At 40.0% G+C, this 8725-nt stretch overlaps 2 pseudogenes; one reads left to right on the top strand and one right to left on the bottom strand.

Moving 5' to 3' along the window:
* Positions 1-2669: 2669 nt before the first annotated feature.
* Positions 2670-4873, bottom strand: LOC117539466 (annotated as a pseudogene).
* A 1315-nt stretch (positions 4874-6188) lies between these two features.
* LOC117539465 lies at positions 6189-7537 on the top strand (annotated as a pseudogene).
* Positions 7538-8725: the final 1188 nt, after the last annotated feature.

Here is an 8725-nt window from a genome sequence, read left to right as displayed (position 1 = left end):
ATTAAGTTGAAGAGTCCAGAAAATATAAAACTTTAGAGTTGTTGTGAGACAAGTTACAGCTTAATCCTTTTTTATTAGTAAATGTTGATTTCATGTGAATCCCAGCATATCTTTGCACAACTCTTCCCTAAATATAGTTTTGCAGCCATATGAAATACTTTTGTGGTTAAGCATAGTGTTTTAATCTATAATAATGCAAAGTAAATATTTTTTTGTAATACGAAATACAGTAAAATATTTAGTTTTTCAAATGTAGTGGATTATAAGTATGAAGTAACATTAATGGTACATAATTAAATTAGGTTGATGTACATGTGGCTCTAACCCACAGCACCTCACACTCAGTGACATTGCACTAATTTACAATGTATTTATTTACTATCGATTACATCTGTATTTATCTATATATGTTTAAACCCTGCACCTCATATTAGTTCTGGGAATTAATTGAAAACTATGCGCTTTGATTACTATGTATTTGCACTTTCTGGTTGGATGCAAACTGTATTTCCGTTTGTACTCTGTGCAATGACAATAAAGTTTAATCTAATATACATTAACATTATCCTTAAGTACAGTATTTGAGTAAATGTCAGAAGTTAGAAAGCACTTTGCAACAGGAAAATGTAAGAGCTTATATATTATGCATTACTAAGAACATGTTAAAAATGATAATGGCACAAACTACTGCCGTCAATGCAATACAAACACAAGTACTTATATTGGAAACAAGAGGCAAGGCAACCAAAACTAAATAAGTAAACTAAACAATTATTAAAGAAATACCTAATAACACAAAAGATACAAATTCAGCAAGCCTGAGTTGTTTCACAGAACAGATATAATTTAGAATAATGGGTCGTACATTGTTCAGCCCCCACTGGGCATATGAAGCAGCATTTTGTATTTTATTTAACCACTATTAATGGTCTTATATTTATAATATATATATATATTACAGAACTGTTTTTTTTTGTTAATGCAGATAGAAGAGATGGTGGAAGTGATGACTCATTTATCAAATTAATAATAATAACTTTATGGAAATACTTTTTGAAAGTTGCTTTCCCTTGATATATTAATATTTTATAACTTTAATTAATTTGTCCGTTCAACAATTCTTATCTCCGAGACCTAGATGAAAACCTCAAAAGATTGTTTAGACAAGTCATCTAATTAAGTTCTATTATTAGACAACCATATTTAATAGTGATACAATAATAATTGCAAAAACAAACAATGGTTTATTTCAAACCCTTTTTCTTATTTTAATATTTAAAAAAAAAAATTGTTATAGAGTCCACCTGAAAGAAATGTGTGCATTTGTTTCTTATTAGTCCACATTGGGTTAGCCAAAGTGCTGTACATACAGTAAAATACTTACAATAAGGACACTTTACAACAAATACAACAGCACAGTTTGTACAGAATATCAGTATGAGAAAACGGACACCCTCTGTCCTTAGACCCTCACATCGTACAAGGAAACACTTCCAGAGAAAAACCCACAGTTTTAAAGGGAACATGGGAGAAACCTCAGGGAGAGCAACAGAGGAGGGATCCCTCTCCCAGGACGGACAGACGTGCAATAGATGCCGTGTGTAAATTGAAGAGATAATACATTTTACAGCATATAGACCGAATGTTAGGAAATGCATGTGTCTGTAATAAGAAGATGAATCCACGAGGATGTCAACAATCCTGTGGGAGCCATCAGGGAAGCAGTATGATGAGAGTCAGGCAGGACCGCAGAGACAGGTTCAGCAACGACTCAAAGTCCAGGACTCAGATCCAGGACTCAGGATAGAGGATCCAGGACACAGGATCCAGGACTCAGGATCCAGGACTCAGGACACATGACTCACGATAAAGGACACAGGACCGCAGCAACAGGATCAGCCACGACTCGAAGTCCAGGACTCAATCCAGAACTCAGGATAGAGGATCCAGGACACAGGACCGCAGCAACAGGATCAGCCTCGACTCAGGCTCCGGCGTGCGTAGATATAGACACAAAAGAAAAAAGAAATTTGGGGGAGGCTGGGTTAATCGGAACATGAGAGTACACAGGTACAGACAGACAGAAGGAAAAAGCAAGGCGTCCCCCGACAGTCCGAGCCTATAGCAGCTAAACTAACGTGTCTACGTACATGCATTCCCTTAGGATAGGTTGAGGGATAAGGGGTAGCAAGTAAGAAATAAGGAACGGAGGTGGAGAGAAGAAGTAAGGAACAGAGGTGGAGAGGCACACGCAGGGAACAAGGTCGGATCCCCGCTGGAACCTTAATTGGAATTGGTGAGAGGTAAGGGCAGTATATAAAGCACCTAAAGATCAGGTATACTTTCAAATAACCACTACTGATGGTCTTACATTTATAAAGTTGTTTTGCAGCATTGTTATGCTACGAGTGAAAAGTAACCTACGTTTAAATGATGATACAAGGGATGGGGAAATTATAGTTAATTAAGAATAATCTTTTATTAGATTTATTTCTTTGGCTGCCTGTGTCCTTCATATCAACTCTACAACTAAAAAAAAAAAGTATTATCTTAATATTTAATTACATTTGTTTTACTTTCTTATAGAAGTTATGGCAAAGTTAAAATTGCATCAACTAGAAATACCATTTAAATTAAAGGAACAAAATATTGCAAAGACAAAACAATGATTAATTTCAATCAATTTATTTATTTCACTATAAATCCAGCAAAGACAGTTAGAATTAAGACAGACAGTATATGCGTGTCTGCTGTGGAGGTTGGATGGTGGAGTTAATAGGTGGCCATTGTGTTGTGCAGCCACTCAGTCTGCACACACACCTGAAATAAAAATATATCAGTCAGTTTGTTGCAGTGAAATATGACATACTTTAAGGAGTGTGATATTTCTATATTTTTAGGAGATGCAGGGAGGTTACCTTGGAGACACCATGGTGGTTCTTCTCTGCACACCCGTAGCCCCAGGACACAACACCCTGCAGCTCACCGTCACACACCACAGGACCACCAGAGTCTCCCTGAGAGATGTCATTTTAGAGAGTTAAAAAAATGTAGTCCAATTAGAAAATAAAGCAGTATAACCAGACCTGCTGCACCACCACACCCCTTCCCGCTGCCTCCGCTCATCAGAAACCAACCTCCTATCCATCCCCACCCGCAGCAATCACCGGACCTGGGGGGACAGAGCCTTCTCCGTCGCTGCCCCCTCCCTCTGGAACTCACTCCCACAACCCATCAGAGACTGCACTGACCTCACCACCTTCAAAACACTTACAAAAACTCACCTCTTCAATCTGGCTTTTAATGCGTGATTGTTTTTGTATTATTTGACTTTAACTTTAACTATATATTTATTTGTTGTTCCTTTATTTATTTTATCTTCACTATATCTGTAAAGCGTCTTTGAGCACCTGTAAAAGCGCTAACAAATTAAATCTATTATTATTATTATTATATAAAGTCAATCAGAGATACACACCTGGCAGGAGTCCTTGCCTCCCTCCAGGTATCCGGCACAGAACATGGTGTTGTCGGTCATGCCGGGGTAGGAGTTATCACAGTCTTCATAAGAGAGGATGGGGACGGCAACACACTGCAGCCTGTTGCCGTCAGCAGCTGCAGCAATGCAACAACAGAGAGGGGTGCAGCGGCTTGTAGTAGATTACGCTTTTTTAGACAGTGTCAGACTGTAGCAAAGAAAACCATTTTACTAGAAGAACAATATTATCAATCAACCATTGGTTCAATCTTTTGATCATATAAACCTGGAACAGCTCTCTTTAACCCTGAAGGACTAAATTATTCCTGCAGTACATCCAGAGCTGATATTTCTACCCCAGCCTAGCTAGACTTTCCCTACAAAAACAGAACCACTCTTCTTGTCTCCTGTCCATGTCATTTGTCATTTGTTGACACTTTTATCCAAAGCGACTTACATACATTCAGTACAGTGGACAATCCTCACAGGAGCAATTTGGGGTGAAGTGTCTTGCCCAGGGACACAAGGAAATGCTGACTGCAGTGGGACTTGAACTTGCTATCCTCTGAAGTCCAGCACACCATCCACTGAGCCACAGCCTCATATAACCCAAGTGATGTTTTTTTGTGATTATTTCTTCAACATGTATAGTATTATGCATGTTTGTTGTCAATACTTTTTCTTTTGTAAACTTTTTTGATATCCATTGTGCAATTAAATAATAGAAAAAAAATAAAAAAAAAAATGACAGTTTCAAAAATGTAAGCTTGTCTGAACTTTTTCTACTCACTGGAGCTCATTGTGTTTCCCCAGCTGGAGACGGTGCACATGGTGCCAGCGGGGGCACAGCTGCTGGGCAGAGCCACGGGCTGCATGTAGGCTACTGGTTGAGGGTGGCGGGCTTGCTCAGCTTGATCAGCATGATGTCATTCATGAGGTGTAGTGATCATAGTAGGAGTGTGTGATGACACTGAGGGAGCTGATGAACTGCTCGTTTCCCTCAGTGACTCCGATGTGATGCTCTCCAATACGCACCTCAATGCGACTAAGAGAGAAGTTGGTGATTAATGGGGGCTTGTTTGTTTATTAACGCATCAGATGAATATTAATGGCTTTAAAGTGCTTACGACTTGTAGCAGTGAGCAGCAGACACCACCCAGTTCTCGTTGACCAGGGAGCCTCCACAGAAGTGGTACCCAATATTCAGAGACACCTGATGGGGCTCACCGACGATTTTGTCATCTTCCGCAGCAACTAAAAACAATTAAGACATCAATAAGAGAGCCAACATGCTAAATGAATACTGCTGTACCGTAAATATATAATAAAAGTGTATGATGCATTAAAAACAAGCTACTCAGCTCCAATGAGCAGAACAAAGACCAGGGACTTCATGGCTGCAAAGTTTAATCCAGTCAGTACACTTGCATTCATATTTTATATCTCTTCCAAGCTGCCCGATTGGTCCAATAGTTGCCAATGAAAATAAAAGTTGATACACTGGCCGCCAGGTGTAGGTGGTTCATTTCAGGTGACTGATCTTAAAGAACTTTGACTGAAAAAAAAGTACCCTAAAATAGCTGTAACAGCTGGATTATTCACAGAGAGCCTTTGCTCAAGGCCGACTCGCATATCATCAGTAATGTAGCAGTGAGTCAGGATATCATCAAGAGTGCATGAGGCTTAACAAAAAAAACTGGCATATAATGAGTGTACAGTTAATAATGAAATTAATGTTTTACAGCCATTTCTTGTTCATGTTCAGTGCAGAAAAATAACAAATTCTTGTATGAATATTGATTTTTTTTTTAACATTTAACAGTCAATGCCAATCCCTTTTGTGTATCAGCTGACCTGGTCCCTGAATCGGCCACTGTATAAGCCAATATCTGTCAAACACTTATATTCTGCAGTGACACGTACAACTGAAACACTGCCATTCAAGCACATCTTTAAAACTGAGCATCCTATCGCAAATGCCACCGTTCAACAACAACAACAACACACTCTAGTTTCCAAATCTTCCCAAACACATCATGGATTTTGAATCTTCAGACTGCACCTGTTCTTGTTAATCTTCTTCATGTCACTCATGCATATTTATCATGTTAAATTGAAGCTGCTCTGCTGTTACATCAAAGCAGCCAAATGTAACTCAGGTTGATTCAAGCTTCACCAGCAGCAGATTTGCACAGAATTCAACACACAATTGACTGCGTTATTGTGCAGAATTCTTCAATATTAAATGGTCTTTTATACTTCCATGTAATGATCTTAATTGTTAAATAACACTTTTGACCCTACCATCTTTTATAATGCAAGTCAAATGCAGTTTTTTGAGTATATTTTCTGATAGTAATTGTGATCGAGTGAGTGATTAATTTTTTTTGTGTTTGCATCTTGTCTCTTCACTTTATCAACATTTTGTTAGGGTCATTCTATCTAAAGACACGTGGTTTGGTTTTCTTGTGAAAGCCAAATCCAATAACTGTGGTTGTGAACAAAACCATCTGCACACCAGCGAATGTAAAAGTTGTATAAAGAATACAATTTCCTGGCAGGCAGTATATCGACCACAATACCTGGAGTTACTTTTCCCAGAGCCCTGATTGGTCACAAACAACATTTGGGGCGTGTACAGGATGGAAAGATGAGCATATAAACCAGGTCTGCAGGTGAAGGCTATCATCGACAGAATCACTCAGCAACCATGAGGTCTCTGGTATTCGTTCTGCTCATCGGAGCTGCCTGTAAGCATATATTTCCCTGCTGTGTTTTAATAATTTAATTTAATTAAAATAAAAGTCACTTTTTCTAACTATTGAGTCTTCTGTGTGTTTTATCAGTTGCGACGGAGGAGGACAAGATCGTCGGAGGGAAGGAGTGCACTCCCTACTCCCAGCCCATCAGGTGTCTCTGAACTCTGGCTACCACTTCTGTGGAGGCTCCCTGGTCAACGCGAACTGGGTGGTGTCTGCCGCTCACTGCTACAAGACGTAAGTCACATCTCATATTACGAAGACAAGATTTTGACTACTTTTAACAGGCATTATGAAACTTAATTGCCACTCAACCGCTATTTCCCCAGCCGTGTGGAGGTTCAGTTGGGAGAGCACAACCTTAGAGTCACCGAGGGAAAGGAGCAGTACATCAGCTCCTCCCGTGTCATCCGTCACCCCAACTACAACGCCTACAACATCGACAATGACATCATGCTGATCAAGCTGAGCAAGCCCGCCACCCTCAAACCAGTACGTGAAGCCTGTGGCTCTGCCCAGAAGCTGTGCCCCCGCTGGCACCATGTGCACCGTCTCCGGCTGGGGAAGCACCCAGAGCTCCAGTGAGAAAGACCTACATTTTAACAGCTGGAGTTACACTATGTTTTCATTTTCTTTGTGCTATTCTAACCCTTTTCCACCCTCTTTGTTGATGTGTTACAGCCGCTGACAAGAACAAGCTGCAGTGCCTGAACATCCCCATCCTGTCCGACAGGGACTGTGATAACTCTTACCCCGGCATGATCACTGATGCCATGTTCTGCGCTGGATACCTGGAGGAGGCAAGGACTCTTGCCAGGTGTGTAACAAAAACACTACTTTTCATATTCCATTGCACCAATCCAGAATATTATTACATTTCTTCACAAATGAATTCTCTCTCAGGGAGACTCTGGTGGACCGTCGTGTGCAACGGTGAGCTGCAGGGTGTTGTGTCCTGGGGCTACGGATGTGCTCAGAAGGACAACCCCGGTGTCTACGCCAAGGTAAACCCAAAAGATCTCTACAATAGATGATCTATCTGCAAAATAAACTATATTTTAATTTTGGAATTCAAAGTTTAATCTTCCTAACAAACCTCACTGTTTCTCCATTCACAGGTCTGCCTCTTCAACGATTGGCTGGAGACCACCATGGCCAGCTATTAAGTCTGATCCTGCGACCATTTTACTCTGCTGCCTTTCTTCCATCATTCCATCTTTCATCATAACTCCACCATTGTTGTTGAGTTTTGAATAATGTGCAATCTGAGTAAACAAAATCATATACCTTGACTTTTAAATCGTGTTTTCCTCAGTTTGTTGTTTGTGTTTGTGTACATCATATCTTCTTCAGAGTAGTATAATGTTTACTGGGATTTTTGGGATACAGTAAAAACAAGGCAATTACTACTTATCTTGTATATAAATATAGATACAAAGGTTTAACTCTCCTAAATTGATTTATTTATCAACAACAATACATATTTGTCCAGTGTACCTTATTATTAGATTTAGATCTTCAGCAACTGGCTGGGGAACACAACTAAGGGATCCAAACAAGCAAATTCATTCCAACAGCTCAACATAATCTGGATCCATTAGTAATATGACAAATTAACAATTTGGAATAATATCCAAGAATGAATTATAAAGCTGGAGTGTGAAAAAAACATCACAGGGCCAATACCAGACCACCAACTGGTCCAATCCATCCCACTGGATGACTTGTGGCAGGTATTGCCGATAAGATTGTCGATAAGATCTCAAATGCTTAAGTACAGTTTACCGGACCCACTATCGTTGCAAATTGGACTGCATTTTTTCAATTTCTGTGCTTTATTGCCATGCCATGCCGTGGGTTATTAACAGGATTGCAACAGTTCACATTGCGAGTATAATAATTCTCTCTCTCAGCGGGAAATATCACATTCCTTAATGTATGTATGTTACATCTGTCGTTAAGCGAGATCTAAAAAAGGGGGAGCAGGTCTGATTGGGGGTCAAATCGTACCACAGCCTGGGAGCTGCTACAGCAAAAACCCTGTCCCCCCACTGGTTCAACCTCGACCTCCAACTACAAGGAGAAATATCTCAGTAGACCTCAGTGACCTTGAGGATGTATAGGATTGTAGAAGTTCTGCCAGGTAAGGTGGGCCAAACCATTAAGAGCTTTGTAGGCAAACAATACCATTTTAAATTTGATTCTAAACTTTATCGGTAGCCAGTGTAGAGATGCGAGTACAGGTATAATGTGCTCATGCATTTGGTTCTCGTAAAATGGCGTGCAGCACATTCTGAACAAGCTTTGAGCGGGTGATGGTGGGGCCTGGCTAAATCCAACATAGAGGGCATTACAGTAATCAATCAAGTTTAATAATCTAATCCGGATCAATCTGTACACCCAGATTAGTAACAGTGGGTTTCATATAGGGATTAGAGAATCAAGCACAAGTGGGGCATTGGGGCCTCCACTGGGTCCAAACATTATC

Source organism: Gymnodraco acuticeps, unplaced genomic scaffold, assembly GCF_902827175.1.
Source record: "Gymnodraco acuticeps unplaced genomic scaffold, fGymAcu1.1, whole genome shotgun sequence".
Lineage (NCBI taxonomy): Eukaryota > Metazoa > Chordata > Actinopteri > Perciformes > Bathydraconidae > Gymnodraco > Gymnodraco acuticeps.
This window is presented reverse-complemented; position numbering and strand designations above follow the sequence as displayed.